Source organism: Malaya genurostris, chromosome 2, assembly GCF_030247185.1.
Source record: "Malaya genurostris strain Urasoe2022 chromosome 2, Malgen_1.1, whole genome shotgun sequence".
NCBI lineage: Eukaryota > Metazoa > Arthropoda > Insecta > Diptera > Culicidae > Malaya > Malaya genurostris.
Genome location: NC_080571.1, coordinates 158,580,515 through 158,602,132, shown reverse-complemented (window position 1 = coordinate 158,602,132; position 21,618 = coordinate 158,580,515).

Below are 21,618 nucleotides of genomic sequence, written 5' to 3'. Positions count from 1 at the left end.
TATCTAGAATCGTATGTTCTTGGAATTTCCGTTTTCTTTACCGTTTTCTCACAATTTTGGGCAAAGTGCGTGAAACCCCGGGATAGACAGCGAACTCCCGTGACCACGGCGAAGCGCTACCTTAATTATAAAATTGAGGTACGAATCTTCTTCCTTTCATATCTTCCAGAGTTCGATTGGAAATCGTGAACTAAAATCTGCTATGTTCAGCTGTGACCTAACGTGGCTGATTTCATAGTTGTGCCAATATTATATTCTTAAAGATTTCGTCTTTAATCTTTTTGAACGCGCCTGTGCAAACTTCTGTCCACTCGAAACTGGCTCCTTTTCGCAAGAGTTCATATAATGGGCTCATGATATCTGATAAATTCCTAATAAATTTAGCATAGTAGTTTACCAGTCCTGCAAAAGCCCTTACTTCCGTTAGGTTTTTCGGTTGTGGTGCGTCTCGTATTGCTTTGATTCTCTCGTCTCGTGTCCTATAAACATGATTTTGTCTTTTAAGAATTGGCATTTATCCAAGTTGAGCCTTAAGCCGGCTTTGGTTACTATGCTAAACGCTTCTCTTAAACGATCCAAGTGTTCTTCGTCCGTAGCACTTAACGAAATGCAAGGACGCTTCCGTAGTGTAGACCTCATATTTCAGAGCTAATTGTTGTGCCTTTTCGAGTGTGAGACCGTCGCTTTCCTCGCATATCCGCTCGAACGGTTTACCTTCTAGGCCGTCGACGAACTTATTTACCAAATTGTACTGGAGTGTATCGCCGAACTTACAGTTGGTTCTACGTTTTTAAAACTATCCATTCGTTTACAGCTTCATGACCACTCTCATGACACTTTGCCCGAAAAAACAACGCCTTTCCTTGTGAACAAAAACAGGCGGAGTAAAATGTGTAGATAACAGTTTACACAACTCTGCGTAGGATCTGTCTTATGCTTGATCCGGCGTACATAAATCTCTTAGCAACTTGTATGTTTTCGAGCATGAATGATTAATTAGCACAGCTTTTTTCATATTTTCTTCGATTTTATTTGCCACGTTAAACTGCTCTACAAAAACCTCCCACTCTTCTACCTCTGTGTCGAAACATCGAAAATTAACTATGGAAGCCGCCATTTTGGATTATCCGAAGGTTGGTTTAACCATAATTTTATTATTATCCGCTGCCTGTGCTACTTCCAGATTCGTCGCCAGTGTAATGTTTCTTACTGGTCACGCAATACGTAATTAACAAGACGTTATTACTATTCTACTGAAATACATTTATTTAGAGATCCATTTAGAGATACGTTCTACATTCTATTCAATTCACGACTGAGTCAATCTCTCACTGTGGCTCTTCACTCTCCGAGGGTAGAATGGATGTTAATTATGCACTGAAAGAATACTACACCACCACTACTATCACATACCCTTCTTCCATCACGAAAGTTTCGCGTACAGAGCAACGCCGGCTCAAACTAACTACATATACCTCGAAAGCTCCGTACTACAATACACCCCTAAAATACTGCGAGAACTTAAGAATAAGGTTAGCCAGGGATACTTAGAATTAGCTCTATATATAAGTCAGATTTATGAAATAAAACGGAGATGTTATTCAACCTGTTGTTGTTTGACGTTTAAATGGCGAACGTTCAAAGCGAGTCTGGACTTAGAAGTTCAAGTCCGCGCAATGGACTTAGAAAAAAAATGTTAAGCTTAGCTTAGAGTGCTTGGTTTGCCGTGAATTTTTAAGACGATATATTCGCGAGTGAAAGACCGCATACTAACAGCTGAAAATTGAACAAAGTTGTTAAGAACGTAAAAGGTTTATTCGAGAGTGGAAAACCCACATACTAATCACGGAAAATGGAACCCAGTTATAACGAACGTGATAGAAGCCGAATTTTGTGAATGTTTTGTGCTACATTTCCGCAAAAACAAAAAAAAAACGTAATTTCCGTGTGTTATGTACCCAATAAAAATGACAGAAACTTAACTGTATAGGTCTGATCTCGGAACACAATCTTTACTTTGCTAAGCTATACTAAAATATCAAAGAAAAGTGAATGTTTTTACTTGACGACTGGTGCAACGCCTCTTAAAACATACTACAACGCCACCCATCAAGAGAAACTGAAGAAAAAGTGATTGAAAAGTATCGTGGAGTAGAAGTGAGGGAAGCAGATACGGAAAACTGGGAAAATCAACAAATGTTCAACCACTGGAAGAATGAAAAATTTAACAAATCTTCAAACATAAGGTACCGTGTTCAGGCCCACCAGATCATTATTGATCCGAGTGAGTAGTTTGCCCCCTTAAAGAGTGGTTGACTGCGTTGCTATTGTACATGAATGGAATGAAATATGCAAGTAGTTTTGTGATTGATTTATTACGGCGTGTAAAAGGTCAAGATATAGACAAAAAAAATTCTAAATCAAGTTTGTCGGTTATGTCGCGATAGACATGTAAAATAGCAACGTTATTGAGTCGATTTTGCTACATTGTTGTTCTTAAATACGTTTATAATCTGTGAAGAATTAAAAAAGGCGGGTGGGTAATGTCAGAGACATAACTGGATGTCGTGAATACGAAAACACTCCTTAACACTTCCGAATATCAATTAGTTGATCAATTGTATGAATTATGCAAGCATTCCCTTTTTCACATTTTTCCCAAAAACAAAGAAGGCTTCACTTGATCTCGATTACTGTGAATTTCACACAGCAAAAAGTGCACAAATCTAACCAAACTGTTCTAGATTTGCACTAAACTGAGGATATTTACCTTCGATTTGCGAACAACAAATCCTAATAGTTCTTTAGAAAACTTTTAGAGCCATTAGAACGGCTGATTTTGTGTTATGCTCTCCACCGTTGGTTTTTCACCAATGCTAATGACTGGCAGCTGTGACGTAATCGCTCTTGTCGAAAGCGAAACTAGCTGTGCAGACGACACAAAACACATCTGCTCGCAGTGGCGATAGAATCCAAACTGATTCAATTTTTGTTAAGAGGTCTCTTTTTATGTGATTTCGTTTGTAGCTTTTTCACTAATGGGCGGTCCTAACGGCTATAAAAATTTTAATGTCGATTATTTAATTTCGGATTTGCATTTCATTGAAAGAAACTATCAGGGTGCTGTACGGGATTCATTCCTGCCTTTCAGAAGGACCAAATTGTGGAACTCACTACGATATTAAACACTGCTCGGAACATTTTCCTCGAACGATTTGTTGTACAGCAGCAGATATTTTGTTCTATTGGTAGTTAGGTTATATAAATCCTTTTACAGATCACTGAGCTATGAGCTTTAAAAATACGAGAAAGGCAAACGCGCTTTATGAATTATCCTCTTTGATACTCGTTTATAACAAACATTTCAGAAAAGTTTAATTTTGAATTATTTGAGATTATGTCACACAACTGAAAATTTTATCATAAAATTGTGATCATATTTCCGGTGGCATGTAGCAAAAATTATGTTGATTCGTTAGATACAACAAGAGATATTCACGATCAAAAACATATCACTCTCTCAGAGGGTAAATTTTGAAAAGGCACCCCATAGTAAAGTAAGTCGTATTCACGGCAATAAAACTTCGTTCATTTCAACAAGATGGGCCTGGTACTATAACAAGTAGACGAACGAAACGCACGTGGCTTTCGCACGAAGTCTGGAACAAGACCTCTTATCAATTTTTATTTTTATAAGATATCTAAAACTCCCCTCAGACTAGTTGCCTGTTCATTTGGTCTTTTCAGTAGTTGCAAAAACATATATCTGCCACTGAGCAACCTCTCCTTGTCAAAAGCGTTCTCATAAAATTTCAAAGTTGTTTCCATAATTTGATAAATAACAAATATCAGTGTTGGTGATTGCCGAAAATTTGATATATTGTATACAACATTTTCAATCCGGTAGCAGATGCTACAAGAACTCGAGTCTCTCAATGCATGAACCGTGAGAGATTATGCTACATTTTTTCGCTCCACTTCATATTCTGAGTATTTCACGCCCTTAAGAAAATTTACAGTCTGATAATGATCGTTGCTGTGTGGAGTTTCCCAAGAGAGAATCGCAAGTGGACAATTATCGCAGAAAATCGAATCGATGATTCAACTTGATGATTCTCATACTAGGTTGCAATATTTCAAAACCCTTGTGTGTAGCATTCACAGACATTTTAATAGACACAACTTATACAAAGGTTATATGCACATAGTTAGAATAAGCGGCAATAGTAAAATGATTCTATCGCAATTAACAACTGCATGTATAGAATCGGATCGCGAAACGAGAATAAGCGACCGTTTGTTGCTTTAGAGAGGATCCCCACAGCACCGTGCTAACCTTTGATTCTCAGAAATGTCATCGAGAGAAATTCGCTCTCGCACTGATGTCGATTCTATGTTATATGAGCCATGCCGGGTTTTTGTTGTTGCGATGATATCCGTCTCTCTTTGATGGCACTGATTCAATCATGTGAAGAGTTACCAGTGAGCGTTCTTTGATACGAACAAAGCCATCCTTGACAAATATATTATATATCAATATTGATCACTTCAGGGAATTCAATATAAATCGAAAAAGACAGCACAGTTACACCATCTCGTGACGGAAAAGGTGACTAATTCCGTATTACTTAATTGTTTGCGTTTAGCATGCACCAGAATGTAAAATGTCAAAACTAATTGATCATGATGTTCACTAAGAGGTGGGCACTTTTTTATTTTTTGTGTTGTTTTTTTTTCTGTAGAAATAAAATATCGTCTATGAACAATACGACAATCAAAATAACAAATCGTTCAAAGTTCTGTGTAGAAATAGAATTAGGCTTACCGTCTTTACATTCAAAAATTATGAAGTGGTGTTATACTTTGCTGAAATTAAATCGACCTGATATTGTGTATTTGTACCACTGGAATCGGAAATCATCATCATAGTAAGTCCGAATACAAGTTAATTGATTTTTAGAATTATGAAATTGTAATACTTAAAATCGAAAATTCTGAAATTAGCATTAATATGACATGGTTGGTTGGTCAGCAAATCTGTATAACGTGCAACTTGAGACCCCACTATGCGGTACACAACTCCTATCCTTTCCTCCCCGCGGTGCCGGCTGGGGTGCGAGCAAACTTAGTGAAGATCCAGGTGGGAGCTATGGTCGTATGCTGACAAGGAAGGGGAAAACGAGCGTCTGTTGTGAGATTTTTTATATAACAATGTATTCTCTCACGAATCAATGAGATTGTATTTTCAGCCGTCTTTATAGCTTATTTTTTTATATGGTGCATATGGTAAAATGTTTTATATATTTGGGGTTGTTTGTTTCAGTGTACTGATTGGAAAAACTGTCATATGTGTATAAAACGATTTGTAGTGTATTAGTAACAGCATTCTTACTGTGATGTCCCTCGTGAATAGCAAGAGTGATCCATATTGATAAATAGTATATTTGTAAATAATTAAGGAAATCCAAAAATATTCGGTGTTTCGTTCATGATTTCTGATAATGCTGAGGTTGCCAATAGCTTGAGAATTTCATTTTGACTTTCAGAATGAAGCCGTTTATGGCCATCATATTGCAGTCAAGATTTTAGTTCGACAACATCTTCAGCGCGAGCTTTTAAAAAGCTTTTTTGTCGTGAATACGACTTACTTTACTATGAGAGGCCTTTTCAAAATTAGTTATATAGAAGAATGGGTAGAACTTAATCGTGAATATCTCGACTTATATTAATGGAATTTAGAATAATATTTTGAACAGTGTGAGATCACCACAAACAACTCAAAATTTGAAAATAACGCGGAAAACTCTTTACTTTCGCTTGGGTTTTTCGCGCAAGGACGACGATTTTGAGGTAGTCAAGCACATATCTTCAACTGAACGTTATAAAAGGGGAACCGTGGTCATTCGTCATCTAACACTCGATGTGGTAAGACGAATAACCTACTACGACTAATTTCGATTTTGTTTTCTTTTATTCGCAGTTTTCTACCTACCCAAGCTATGGGTAAAACGCGCCATAGGTCCGAGAAGGATCCAAAAGATGCTAAGCGCCTGAAGCCAAGTGATGTACAGGTTAACGACCGTTTGCTGAGTAACAACCAATACGCTGATCTGCCAGTTGATGTCGAAGAGGAACTGCAGAAGAAGGAAAAAATGCCGCCTTTCTACCTGAAGGGCTTCCCACCAACTCTACGCTCGGATTTCAACACACTGATCAGCAAAGGACTACAGTCAACAATCCGTTTATGTACTGAAGGCTACAAAATAACTGTTCCGGCTTTGAACCACTACAAAGGAGTGGAATGTTATCTGAAGCAGACAAAAGCGGAATACTTCACACACGATATTGCCGCCAACAAACCTATGAAGGTTGTACTTCGAGGACTACCCGACATGATGGAAGCCGAACTAAAGCAGGCACTGTCGGAGGCAGGACTAAAGCCACTGATGGTGGGAGGGATATTCCGAATTTGCCGCCACTTCCTCGCAGCAATCCAAAAGATTCAGCTGCTGGATCACAAAAAGAATCTTCCTCAAAAATCCCTCCTGGATGGGGCAATAATCAACCACAAGCAAAGGATGACTCTGGTGATTTATTCTCTGCTGAAGAACTGATCGTCATTTTTGAAACAATGACAACAATACTACGAAACTGCAGAACGCGGTTAGATCAAATCAACGCCTTAGGCAAACTCATCATCGAATATGCAATATTGGTCGTAGTAAATTGGAATGCTTGCTCACTCAGGAGCAAAACTGCTGAATTGTCCGACTTTCTTCAAGAGAAGAATGCCGATATTGCTATTTTAACTGAAACTCATCTTAAACCTGAAATTTCTATTTTTATTTCCAATTACAGGATTCACAGGCTCGACAGGACAACTACCAGAGGAGGGGGAGTTGCCATTGCCGTTAAACGATCCATTCAGCACAGGCTTCTGCCTGCCTTTAAATTGCAACTTATAGAAGCCATCGGAATTGAGATTACAACGACGATGGGACCCATCATCATCATTGCAGCGTACTGCCCCAAACAAACCAATCTTCGAGATGGTACGTGTGCATCATTGAAGCGAGATCTGGCTATGCTCACTCGACGACAGAACAAATTCATCATTGCTGGGGACCTGAACGCACGGCATGAGCTGTGGGGTAACAAAAGACAGAATCGAAACGGATTCGTACTTGCCGAAGATTACGAAGCTGGACAATACAACATCCTCGCTCCGGATCAACCAACGCGACTTTCCAGATCGGGAGTTCATTCCATTTTGGATATATTCATCAGCAACATCGCCATAGACAGCTCTCCGGTTGTCTTCAACGAGCTCCCTTCTGACCACTTTCCAGTAACATTGACGTTGGGATCTTCACCAGAAACAGTGCCTATTCGACCTCGGAGGAACTATTATCGCACCGACTGGGGCCAATTTCAACAAATCGCCGACCAACTTATTAATATCGATTTGCCACTTGATTCCCCGATGGAAATCGATGCAGCCCTATCTTCCTTCCAGCATTCAATCACAGTCGCTCGTGATAGGACGGTTCCAGTACAACATATGCCGAGTTCCTCTCTTCAAATTGACAGTGTCACCAAGAAACTCATCCGACTTCGAAATATCTACCGGAGGCAGTATCAACGAACTGGCATCCTAGATAGGAAGACTTCTTATAACAACTTAACTAGGATAATCCAGGAAAGGATATCTCAGCTTCGCAACAGGAACTTCCAGCAAAAGCTTCGAGAAATTCTCCCACATTCAATGCCCTTCTGGTCCTTAATGAAGGTGCTTAAGAAAAAACCGAAACCTATTCCTCCTCTGCTGCCACCCCAGGACGCAGCTGAAGGAATACCTTTAATCACACCAGTAGAGAACAGGGCTTGTATTGTGAATCCTCAAATGAACGAAGCAACAAAAAATATCTGCTGTGAACACTTTGCTTGACATAGCTGAATGAGAGACCTATATTAGAGAGAAACTGGATGCGTGAGAGTATATGCTACTGAGCAGACCAATTCCCCTTGCCAAGTAAACTGTCTGTGCTCTCAGTCTCAGTTAACACATGAACTAAGCAATCCATGACAATGTAATGAAATGAAGGGTTCGCTCTCGTTAGTATTGTACGAGAAAGAAGACCTTGCCTCACGGTGTGCTACAAGACGCGAAGCAAAGTCATATAGGCAATGTTTACGGTTTATTTTTAAAAAGTAGGTTTACAGAAATCATTTTTAACATAATGTTCGCATTCCAAGACCAAATTTGATCACATTTCAAACATACTTCAAACATTTTATAGCAGAAGTTTTGCATTTGAGCCCATTTTCAAAACGATCAATTTGTTTCTTGGCAGTTTACACTGTGTATATATCCTAGAAACACTAAAAGCAATGTTCTTTAAATTAATATTCATCGGAACTAAAAATTATGAAACTAGTTTCCTCATAGGCATCTACAATATGAGAACCATTCATCAAATGCTAACCTCACGAAGCATAGGTCTCAGCAAGCGGGCATATTCATGAACTAATGGACGAACGAAGCAGCTCTCCTGGCTTGGGTTGCGCTGTGAATTCTACCTGACATACGAATGTGTGTGAATAGCACAGATGGTGAAACCCTTTCGTTCATATTCGTTGCTTCAATTTGCAAGCCCTGGTAGAGAAGGCAAATGCGCTAGGCCAGCAGTTTGTGTGTTCTCACAATTTATGACTCAACATTGTTAGTCCACATGAAAGAGCCGTTGCAGATAGAGTAGCTGAGGTTGACCAATCAGACAGCTTAGTTCCTGAGGAAAGTAGAGTCACTGCGAATGAGCTGATGGCTATTGTGAAAAAATCCAAAAATATGAAGGCCCCCGGTTTCGACAACACATTCAACATTGAGCTGATACATTTGAGTATTCGCTCATTTGTCTTCTTAGCTAAAATTTTCAACAGGTGCTGGGAGCTTGGTTACTTCCCTTCAAAGTAAAAGTTAGCTAAAGTTATCCCATTTTTGAAACCGGGGAAAGATCCTTTCCTTTCCATGAGCTATCGGCCCATCAGCTTACTCTCTGCCCTATCCAAGCTGTTTGAAAAGTCAATACAAAGGCGAATTCTTGCTTTCGCAGATGAACAGGATATATTACTGGAAGAACAGTTTGGGTTCCGGAAAGGAAGATCCACCATCCACCAACTCACAAAGGGTTAACAACGTCATCCAGCAAAATAAATCAGTGTAAAAAACAACTGCCATGGCAATATTGGATATTTAAAAGGCATTTGATAATGTGTGGCACGATGGCCTGGTGTTCAAACTGCATCGGTATAATTTTCCCATGTATCTTATTAAAATTATCAAAAATTATCTTGCAGATAGAGCTTTCCAGGTTTCTCTGAATAATGCAGCAAACACTCAGGTCATCTTGTTTCCACATTCAAGATCTCCAAAACTTGTTCCATCAGACGAATGCCGAATACGATTCGGTGATGAGGTCATCCAATGGTCCGACGAAGTTATCTATCTAGGACTCACCTTTGACAGACATCTGATATTCAGGTCACATGTTGACAAAATCGTTCAAAAATGCAGCATACTCATTAGGTCTCTGTATCCGCTGATTTGTAGAACATCTAAACTGTGCCTGAAGAACCAGATGGCTGTATATAAACAAATCATCTACCCCGCAATTGAATACCCAGTCCCTGTTTGGCGGGGCTGTGCACGAACACACAAACTTAGGCTTCAGCGCATTCAAAGTAAGATCTTAAAGATGATTCTAAATCTACCCCCTTGGACAAGCACCAGTGAAGTACATGAGATGGCCTCCCTGGATATACTAGAACAAAAATTCGAACAATACTTCACGAAATTTGAAGAGAGGTGCTCAATCTCTGAAATACAAATAATTCAAAATTTGTACGTATTAGGTTAGGGATAGTTAGAGGTAGGTAAATATTTTATTAATAATTAAAATAAATATTATGATTAAACATTAGTATGTAAAACAAGAGTAACTAAAACACCTATTATTAATCGTATGAACAACAAAGATGAAAGGCCAAAGGGTCAAAACACTTGTACTGTAAAATGTTGATGTAATACACAAAAATAAAATTAACAAACAGATATTTATGCATGATGCATGCGAAAATCGATCATTAATTCTTGTGCGTTGGATGGAAGCAGACATCGGGGCGAGAAGACGCATTCAAACAGCGGCATCGGAGAGCGCACCTTCTGCGTGGTTAAAACCTCAATAGCTCAGGTCGTAGTTCTGATTTGATTTCCGGTCGCCAAGGCGAGAAGACGCATTAAACCAGTTTCGCATCATTTGACACAGCGAGCGGGTGTGTTGCAGTTTGTACACAAAGCTAGTTTCAACTCAAACAAGAGCAATTGTATCATTCAACAGAGCTGCTGGTCGTTTGCATTGGAGAGAAAGAAAACGAAAAGTGGACAACATTATATAAAATCAGCTGTTCTAATGGCTCTAAATGTTATCTAAAGAGCTATTAAGATTACTTCTTTGCAAATCGAAGGTAAAAATCATCAGTTTAATGAAAATCCAAAATAATTTGATTTGCTTCGTTCACTTTTCGCTGTGCGAAAATCGTTCGAGAAAAGTGTTCCGAACTGTGCTAAATATCGTAGAGAATTCCTCAATTTGTTCCTTCTAAGAGGTCGAAATGAATCCTGTACAGAATCTTGATAGTTTCTTTCAATGAAATATGCAAATCCGAAATGAGATAATTGACGTCAAAAATCGTTTAAAATTCTAGTAGTGAGAAGGGGGAAAGTTTCACAATTCACACAATCGATCAACTATCAATTCGAATTTGAAATCAACTATCAATTCGAATTTGAAAGTATAAAGAATTCGTATTCACGACATCCAATTATGTCTCTGACATTACACAGCCGTACTTTTTATCATGAAATTAGAATTGTCGTCTTCTCTTATGAGTAGGCCATGTCTTGCAAATGTTCTTAAGGAGCTGAATATTTTCAGAAGTGCCGTTCGATTATCCATTATTTTTTTCTGATAGGCTATTGATATTTCTTGGACCACGCTATTTTTTTCAATGTTGTCTAGTGCTTCCGCGCACTCAGAATATAATTTGATCATCAAATATTTTTATTCGCTGTGCTCCATGTTTCCAGGTAAAAAATCCCTTGTCAACCCAAGCTTGCACCTTTAAAAGTTTTGAATTTGTGAACCAAGTAAATATCAATTCCATCAAGTTTTGAAGATTTTTGAAAACAGTTTTATAATTTCCTTAGACGTTCTCTAGACACGGTATGGTTTTTCGCTTCATATATGTCAATTTGACCGTACGCATTTCAAAACTGAAATCAAAAGTGAGTTTGAGTACTAGTTACTCATTTTCAAATGATACAAGGAAACTTAAAAAATTGAGTAGTTGCCATCAATGATATTGAGTTACTCCTACTCTAAATTTAAATTTAAAGCAAGAACTCGTCTTTATGTTACTATTCGCAAGATCAGTCTAAAAGTTGTGATAAACATTTGTAGCAACAGGTTCTATTTTTTGTTAGTGAGATCGCGTATTTCAAGAGTGAGTCGCTCAATACAAACGGTGTTGTGTCTGCACAAACCGGAATGATAAATTGTGCTCTTGGTTGTGAAATCGACGCAGATATTGTTTCTAGGAGTGCTCCGTATTGTAATTCAGAATGGAAATGAATTTGCCCAAATGTCATTTATGAAGAATAAGTATCTGATTGGTGCCTGAGCATTACTAACATGTATGTTAATGTGCGATCGGCATACTACTCCAAGCGACCGTCACTTGATATGATGTCTCGAAGTTAGAAATCAATTATAAACGGAATAATAATAACACAGTAGTGTTATTTAAAGTATTGAGTGTCAATTACTTAATATTTTAAAACAATACACTCAGAATAGGAGCAATTCTTTTGCAAATTTGGTATATGTGAAATAAAATTTCACCTTTTAATCACCTCACGTCCATCCGTTAAGAGGCTCCCGTCCTTATCCCTGCACATTTCGGCTCGCGGCACAGGGCCGCTGCGGGATTTGTTGAGCTTCTTGTAGAATTTCCGTGTTTCTTGAGAGCGGTACAGCAGTTTCATTTCCTCGCACTCCGCTTCTTCTAGGTGGCGTTTTTTCTCCCGAAAGATGCCGGTCTGCTCTTTCCGCTTCTGTTTGTATCGTTCCACGTTCTGCCGGGTTCTATGCAGCAGCATTACCGCCCGCGCTGCGTTCTTCTCCTCCAAAATCACTCTACACTCTTCGTCGAACTTCGTCGTCGGTACGTTCCACGTACCCGACGGTGAACTCGGCTGCGTTGTTTATGGCTGCTTTTACTGAACTCAAGCAGTCTTCTAGGGGAGCCACATCGAGCTCGCCCTCGTCTGTCAACGCTGCCTCGAGATTCTGCGCGTATGCTGAGGCGACATTCGGTTGCTTCAATCGCTCTATGTTGTACCGTGGCGGTAGTTGGTACCGTGCATTGTTGATGACGGAGAGTTTTGGGCGCAGTTTCACCATCACCAGATAGCGGTCAGAGTCGACGTTAGCACCACGATAGATCTTGACGTCGATAATGTCGGAGAAGTGCCTTCCATCAATCAGAACGTGGTCGATTTGCGATTCCGTCTGCTGTGGTGATCTCCAGGTGTAACGATAAGGGAGGCTATGTTGGAAGAAGGTGCTACGAATGACCATGTTCTTGGAGGCGGCAAAATCGATGAGTCGTAAGCCATTTTCGTTTGTCAGCTGGTGGGCGCTGAACCTTCCAATCGTCGGTCTGAACTCCTCCTCCTGGCCTAACTGAGCGTTTAGATCTCCTATGATGATCTTGACGTCGTGGCTTGGGCAACAGTCGTACTCACGTTCGAGCTGCGCGTAAAATGCGTCTTGTCATCATGAGTGCTTCCCGAGTGAGGGCTGTGCACGTTGATTATGCTAAAGTTGAAGAAATGGCCCTTGATCCTCAACCTGCACATTCTTTCGTCGATTAGATCCTGTCCAACACACCTCCTGCAGCGCTACGATGCCGAACCCGCGGTCCTTCAGTAGATCGGCGAGTATGCGGGTGCTCCCGATGAAGTTGAGAGATCGGCAGTTTCACGCTTCCAATCGCAAGTCCTTTTTCGTCGCAGGGGTCGTTGCCATTGGTCTCGATTCGTATTACTCTCTTGCTGATTTTCCGTTGCAGTAGTTTTTACGGCTGGCTCGCAGGGCCGGACACCAACCCCCTAAATTTCCGGAGGACCATAGAGCACAGTTGAGCTTAGAGTCCTTCACTGGCACTCGTACGTCGATCAGCCGCCCCAAACATGGAGAACAGACGCTGTTGTGAGCCGCTCCTAACCTGAAGAACAGACGCTCAGGCTTGCAGAAGCAAACCCCCCCTTCCCTGTCAGCCTACGATCAAAGTTCCCACCGGGGTTGGTTACCCGATCTTCTCTAAGGTTGCTCGCAGCCCAGCCGGTTCCACGGGGAGGTAGGGATAGGAGTAACTGGGAAGAGGCTGATGACCTCAATGGGGTCTGTGTTGCGCGTTACCCAGCCTATACCAACCGTCCTCATTACCTGTGATGATTGAAAATATTGAACTTACCTTGCTTTCCTAAGACTCGATGTTGGAATCCAAAAAATTTACGCTGCATTTCGCTCGACTGATAATCTTTCGTCCAGAAACATACGCAGAACATACGCGCGAGTTCTTTACACTGTCGTACATCAGTCCACAAAAAAAAAGTTTTTTTCTAATAAGCGGGTTCATCGGTGCTCGACGATATGAAATAGGCAGATCATCTCCTCGAATTCGACGATTGTTACATCCTGGAACAAAACACCGTTTTTTACTGTCAAGATTTTCGCAAACAGAATCAATTCTAAATATTTTCCAAAATCAACTAATGTGTGCATCTTCCCAATTTTGGGTAACGAGTGATGAGCTCAAAATTTTGGTAAATGTAAGTTGAGTACAAGTGTTATGCCATAACAAAGTACGCTACCCATTTTTACCGATCAACTCAAAGTTTGAGTAGTAACGAGCTAATTTTGGGTAGCTTATAAAAGAGCTCTACAATGAACGATTTCGCCTCAAAAAATAGATAGATATGATTTTCAGTGTACGGATAAAAACATTTATGAATTTCATAATTATACACTGCGAAATAAGCACAACTGGCACGAAGCGGCTCGACAGTATACAAAACGCGCTCAAATTTTTCGCAGTAAATTGGAAAACATTAGGATTCCGAGTAGGTATTTTACCCGATCGGTTACCCAGTTACCCATACTGTCTGTCGGGCCAGACCGTGTTAAACTAAAATATATTTATACCTATAGTAGAAGTTAGTGAGTCAGTTTGTTAGTGAGTTAGTGAGAAAAACATAAATAGTAGAAACTCAAAATAAGCAGGTTTTCTAGTGACGAAACCGTCAATAGTAATATTACAGAAGTCCCCAGAACAACCGAGGTAATGGCCTTGTGTATTTTAGCAGAATTAGTAATAGGATACATCTTGCTAAAAGGTCCTATTAAATTACATAAAGCGTATACAGAGAAAACTGCGACCCGAGCAGTGCATCAACTGCAAATAGTTATTGCTTAACATTCCTAATACCAAGCCTAAAAAAGGCGGGTGGGTAATGTCAGAGACATAACTGGATGTCGTGAATACGAAAACGACTGACATGTTCCTTAACACTTCCGAATATCAATTAGTTGATCAATTGTATGAAATTGTATGTAGAATTTGTAACGATGCACCTAAACTAAAGTACAGATTAGTTACATTTAACATTCTGTAACACAAATATTATAAAATAACCAATATAGTTCTTTATAATAAAATAATGGTGGCTCTGAAAAGAACCTTTTATGAAAGTTGAATTCGAATTCCGATTTATACCGCTGACTTCCGTCATCTAATTCCAGGCTGAACTGTTGTACGTGGGTGCGATACTGATATGGTTGGTGTAGGTGTAGCGTTTGAAATCGATTATAATCTTTCAATAAAGAAAACAATAATTCGCTGGGTTGATCAATGATACAATAGGCCTCATTTATTGAACGAAACTATCAATACGCTCTAGGGATTCGTTTCTAGCATTCAGAAAGGTAAAATTGCGTAATTCTCTACGACATTAAAGTCTGTACTGTAAATTTCACACAGCGAAAAATGCACAAATCTAACCAAGCTGTTCTAGATTTGCACTAAACTGAGGATATTTACCTTCGATTTGCGAACAACAAATCCTAATAGTTCTAATAAACTTTTGAGCCATTAGAACGGCTGATTTTGTGTAATGCTCTCCACCGTTGCTTTTTCACCAATGCAAATGACTGGCAGCTGTGACGTAATCGCTCTTGTCGGAAGCGAAACTAGCTTTGCAAACGACACAAAATACATCTACTCGCAGTGGCGATAGAATCCAAACTGATCCAACTTTTGTTAAGAGCTATCTTTTTACGTGATTTCGTTTGTAGCTTTTTCACTAATGGGCGGTCCTAACGGCTTTAATAATAGCAGCATATATAATTTTAATGTCGATTATTTCATTTCGGAATTGCATTTCATTGAAAGAAACTATCCGGATGCTGTACGGGATTCATTCCTGCCTTTCAGAAGGACCAAATTGTGGAACTCACTACGATATAAAACACTGTTCGGAACATTTTCTCGAACGATTTGTTGTACAGCAGCAGATATTTTGTTCTCTTCCTCAGAACGCGTTCTGATTGGCTGGTGTTGACATGGGTCAAATGAGACAGGTTTTTCAATAGTGTACTATTGAAATACTTCAATGCTTTTTCTTTACACACTTAAGTTGAAAAATTTCGATTTTATTGATAGTTAGATTATATAAATCCTTCTACAGATCACTGAGCTATGAGCTTTCAAAATACGAGAAAGGCAAATGCGCCTTATGAATTATTCACTTTGACACTTTGTGCCGCCGAGCCATCTTGGCTTCGGTAATGTGGCTGTGCCACATCAGTTATACAGGAGACATAACATGCAGGAGAAATGACCCTTACGACAAAATTACCCTTTCGGCAAAATTACTCTTTCAGCGAGATGACCCTTTCGGCGAAATGACCTATTCGGCGAAACGACTCTCGGCGAAACGGCATTCGGCGAAACGACTTTCGGCGATATGACCCGCTCCCGGGAAACATGCCACTTGAGCCAATTAGTTTTGATAACGTTCAGTAAAAATCATTCAAACGAAGAGGTTGTTTTTCGAGACAAAGACAACTGTAAGCTGCAAATAGATTGGTTGGTTGGTGCTAATCACAAAGGCTGCTGCAAAGCCAATATTCGGGGCGATTCCAGTTTCATAAGTACCTGAAATAGTGGAACTCACTTCACTGAGAAAGATGGCCTAACCGATTTGAGAACTGTTTCATTTTGTAGGTTACACTAGTTCATGCACTAGCTTTCATGTTTTTCAAAAATCAAACAAAACTGTTTGAAGAATACATATTTTATATGAGCAGGGTGGCAAGTGAATTAGCGATTTCAATTTCCCGGATTTTTCCCGGTTTTCCCGGTGTGCAAGACTAAAAAATCCCGGTTTTTTTACATGTCCAAAAAACATCGAGAGTTGAGAAATAAGTATTTTTCGGGTATCTCCTTGGAACTACGATTAAAACTCTCATCAACAGTTTGTCCAAACGTTTATCTTCTTAACTAACAGTACCATCCAGTCCAATGTATTCCATCTTTATTTTGTATTTTACTTCGCCAGTAACTTCGATGTCACAATAGAATTAAAACAAGAAACATATCTGACCAACGGTGATGAAAGTGATCAGTCTTGCATTTCACGAAGGAATGAAGCATCAAAATTATTGCAACTTTCTTGAAAAATCAACACAATTTATTTAAACTTCTTGCTTTTTCCAATAATGCTCTTAAGCGCAGCTTTCACGTCATATTCGATGATTATTGGTGGTGTTTTATAGTTTTCCAGAAATATCATCAGTTATTTGAAAGCCTGATGATGAAAAATTAAATTTAAAGTCTTACAATTAAAATAAAATAATTATTTTTCGAACTATTCAATCTTTTTCAAGACTACCACTGAATCAGTCTTTTAAAGGCTATCTGGAAAATCAGTCCTTCTTAAAACTTAGGCAAGTTAGGAGTGTATTCTAGAAATGGGCATTTCAAAGAACTGTTGAAAACTTGATTGTTGTACCGAAAGAATTAGTTCTATTGAACCGTTCTTTCGTTTTTCTGAAACTTTGTATGTTTCTTCGAAAATAATATGAGAGCTATAAATTATATTTTGTAGTAAACAGATTCAATAATAATAAAGTCTTTTTGCATGTGTTCTATCAATAATCATTCTCTAACAAACATTTTCAAAGTTCGCGAACTTCTACCAGATTCCTCAAACCAGCAAACGTTTCGAAAGCCTATTCTATTGAGAAGTATAAAGACCTATCGTTCTTCAATAAAGAACTCCAGTACACTCAATCTTCGAGGAAAACTAGTTTTTTTGGATAGTACGCGGACTGTCCATCTCTAGTATATTCCAATACTTGTTTAGCCTGGTATAGTATAAGGTTAAAAATTTAAAATGAATGAACTAAAGCACAACACTCCTCCCTCAAACCCGATTACTTCTAACAACCAGTGGCGTCTCGTGACAAAATTTACGGGTTGTGCACTGCTTATATGGTATGATATCAAAACCGTTTCGACGTTGCAACTGAGACAGCAATTTGTTTTCAACTGCCATAAGCATAAGCCACTGAAGCCTCTCCTGAATGTGTGCATACAAGTTTTCACAGAGCCTATTTGGCCAGTTGTGCAGTGCACGAGGTGTACATGAGGACGAGAGGTCATTGCTAACAACATATAGGCTATTTTTTCAGAGTTGGGTTCTGGCGAGAGAACAAAATCCTTCTAGAATTCTTAAAATGTACGCTCGTCACTTTGTAAAACAACAACAATATATGCCTCTACTGACTGAGATGATCTGAATTTGACTCTCCTATCATCGACACTGAACAAGCTTTTACGAACTCTGAAAAACAAATTTCAGCTATCAAAGAAAGAAATCAAATATTCCTTGCAAACGGTAGATAAAATGAAAGTCGACAGCTTTTTCGATTTTGTGAATCCTATTGAAATCAATACCAAGATTACTAAACAAGTATTATCACAATTTGACATTACTAAGACAAATTTTGGTGAAATTGGGGAAATCATTGGCTGGCAACTAAAAACACGGCCCCTAAGAATTCTTAAAAAATTTATCAAACATTTTACCTGATGTTACTTTTACCATTATGCATACTTATTCTGAAATTGGAAGAAAAACGCTAGAAAAGGTCCTAAGTGCAAATGACAGTTCCTCTTTCTTTACTTTTTCTTTCGATTATTACGGTCCTATAGGCAATCCTTCTATCTTACACTTTGTATAGAATAACGACTGAAACTATCAACTTTCGATCTGCTGTTTAACATTATGATTTAAAGAGAAAATAAACAAAGAGAAACTGTCATTTGCACTTGGAATCTTTTCTAATATTTGTCGAGATTTAATAGAAATCCAGCAGAAGCATCCAAATTATCCTTATTTTTCATTATGAGCATTGATTATGCTGTTATTGATGACAACTAAGAAAGCTCTTATTGATTTAAAATTGCTGAGGTGTTGGCTCCATTTTCAATGGATTGTGCACCATTGAACCTGTGAGAAACAATAAGAAGTTTCAAAACTTGCACTGAACTTCTGAATCATGATGCTGAAAATCGTTACTAAGATTAGGACTAGTATATTTTTTCCCGGATTTGCACTCAAATTCCCGACTTTTTCCCGGCTTTTCCCGGTAAAACCAAAGTCCCGACTTTTTCCCGGTTTTCCCGATTTTCCCGGTCACTTTCCACCCTGTATGAGAATGAGAGAGATATGAGAAAGGCATCATTACACAACTAGGTGGATAAAAACAAGTTTTACTTAATTTCGTGTGATTTTTTGTGCTAAATTCAGAATTCTACTATTTCTGAATTGCTTACTAATAGAAAATTCAAATAATTTTCGAATTCTATACATTCCGAAATAATTTTAAGTTTGTGATATTTAAATTTTAATATTCTATCGATTATTATTGATGTTGTTTAGGATTTCGGAAAATTTAAAATATATGTTTTTGTTTTAAATTGCTTGTAAAACAAAAATCAAGCAATAATTTTTTCTAATTGTAGTTGGTTTCTTTTGCCATGGGTTAGTATAAGAAATTCATATATTTTACGTTATATTCCTTATTGTACAAAGCCATTGAAATAATTTAAAATTTTCGTGTTGTCACAAAATTTATTTTATTAATAGAAGCAAATTCTACGTCTCTTTAAAACAGATGAAATCAAAACGGATTCCAATATTTTCACTTTGATTTGCAGAAACGTTGGAACGCAATATATATCAGAAATTTCGAAATTTCCGATCTTCTACCGATTTTTCGAGATTTTACGGAAAACCTAAAACAAAAATATGTAATAAAATTTCAATGTTTTGATTTGTTGTTTTTGGGCAAAATTTTCGAAATAATAGAAATTTTCTGTATTTGTACCAAATTTCTAGAGATTCTTTCAACGGATATATAATTTTGATCATCAATACATTGTTTCTGGTGATGATTCCAATATTTTGAATAAAAAATATGTACATGTCATCGCTTTAATTTTTGAGTTATATGCAAGCATGTGAAAAAAATGAAAAATTCATATTCATTTATAAATTCATTGATTGTTTAATGTTTTCTTTTGATTGTGCAAGAATGGTAGTTGAGCAAAAATTGTAGCTGGTATCACTAGCAATCGAATGATGTATAAAAATATATATATCATCGCTTTGAATTTCGAGATATTTACGATCATTGTAAAAAGTCTCATATTTTCTTAGGTCATCTATCTACAGTTTCCATTATAACTTTGGGTAGACAACCCTATTTTTAGTTTTTTTTTGTGCATTTTATTTGTGGAAGTAGTACCTTTCCAATGGTGAACAATTTTTGAAGATCGGTTGACTAACAACAAAGTTATGACTCGGTAAAGTTGAAGTATTCAATATTTTCTATGCGACGTTTATGCCAAAAGAAAAAAAAATGGAAAGCAGATAGGGCATATTGGGCGCGTGAAAAAAACTTGGAACAGGAAAAATCAAATTTTGGTTTTCCTTTGCCAATCGCCTGCTACAAAGTTTTGGAATCAATCTACGAACTTCACAAAATTCGAGGGTGTAAAATTTATTGAGATTCGTTGAAAAACAGCTGAGCTATCACAGTTCAAAGTTACCGTTGAAATTTTTTTTGAGGCTTGGTATTTGGAGTGTTAAGGAAGGCAGCCATGAAAATCTTAGACTAAAGCAAACTACATTCATAGTTAACATTTAACCAAAATAGAAATCTATAACGACAAATGGCCGTTATCGGCACTACAAAAATTACTGGAAATAAAAGAAAGGGCCCAAGAAGCTCGTGAAATTAAGAAAAAGCAAGAACTCGTATGTCGTTATTCCTGCTTGTATATGCCACGGAAAGAGCACTCTATCTACTAAAAGTGCGAAAGAAAAAATACTTATACTTTCAAAAAAAAATTTAAAAAAAATAAAGAAAAAAAAAACATTTTTGTTGTACAGAAAATCTTCAAGTACCACTACATTCATTTGATTCGAAAAAACGTAGACATGGATTTTGAAACCATGAAATGCAAACCTATAAAAAGACTTTATTCTTATGTAAAAAAATATCAATACCAGATTGCCGAGAGAAACATTGGAAGAGAAAAACGAATATTATAAAATATTAAAAAATCAGTTCGACGACTACCCAACCAAAGAACAAAACGTTATCGACTACAAAACTTTCCACATACTAGTGAAAAATACGAGACTGTGGACAGACGAAATCTACAGAATATTAAATTTAAAACTTAAACAAATCATACTAACTTAAAATAATGACATGATGCAAACACAATAATCCTTTGACTTACTGGAGGCAACTGCCCTAATCCAACCATATGATGGCTTACCTGAGACCCTGTATACATTTATTGATTCAGCAAAACTGCTGAACGAGTTAACCATGTCAGAGCACACTGCTATGGCAACCCTTGGAAACCAGACTGTCCCAAAAAGCCAGACAAGGCATCCCCGAAACAGTCGATATAATAAATAACTTAATATAACTAATCGAAGAAAGATGTAAAAGCAACAACATTCCCGAACTTACCATAACAAAAATTAATAATCTAAAGCAAAAATAACTCAATTACCAATTTTTGCGAGGGAATCGACACCCTATGCGGAATACTAGAAAGCACATACATAGAACAAAAAATTTCCCCACCGGTGGCAAAAAGGATAAGCACCAAGGTGATAGAGACTTTGATAAAGGGTTGATCCAATAACGAATTAAAAATTAATAATAAAGCTGGAAATTTCAGCATTATAAAAGAAGCAAACCAGAAAGGGGGTCAATATTCGCACTTTTCCGTCCAACTGCAGTGCGCCCACACGCCTCTCTCAAGCAGAGATATTTTTAGAAGGCGGGAGAGAACAGAAATAACAGGTAGTCAGCCACCGTCGCTGCGTGTTACTTCACAACAGAT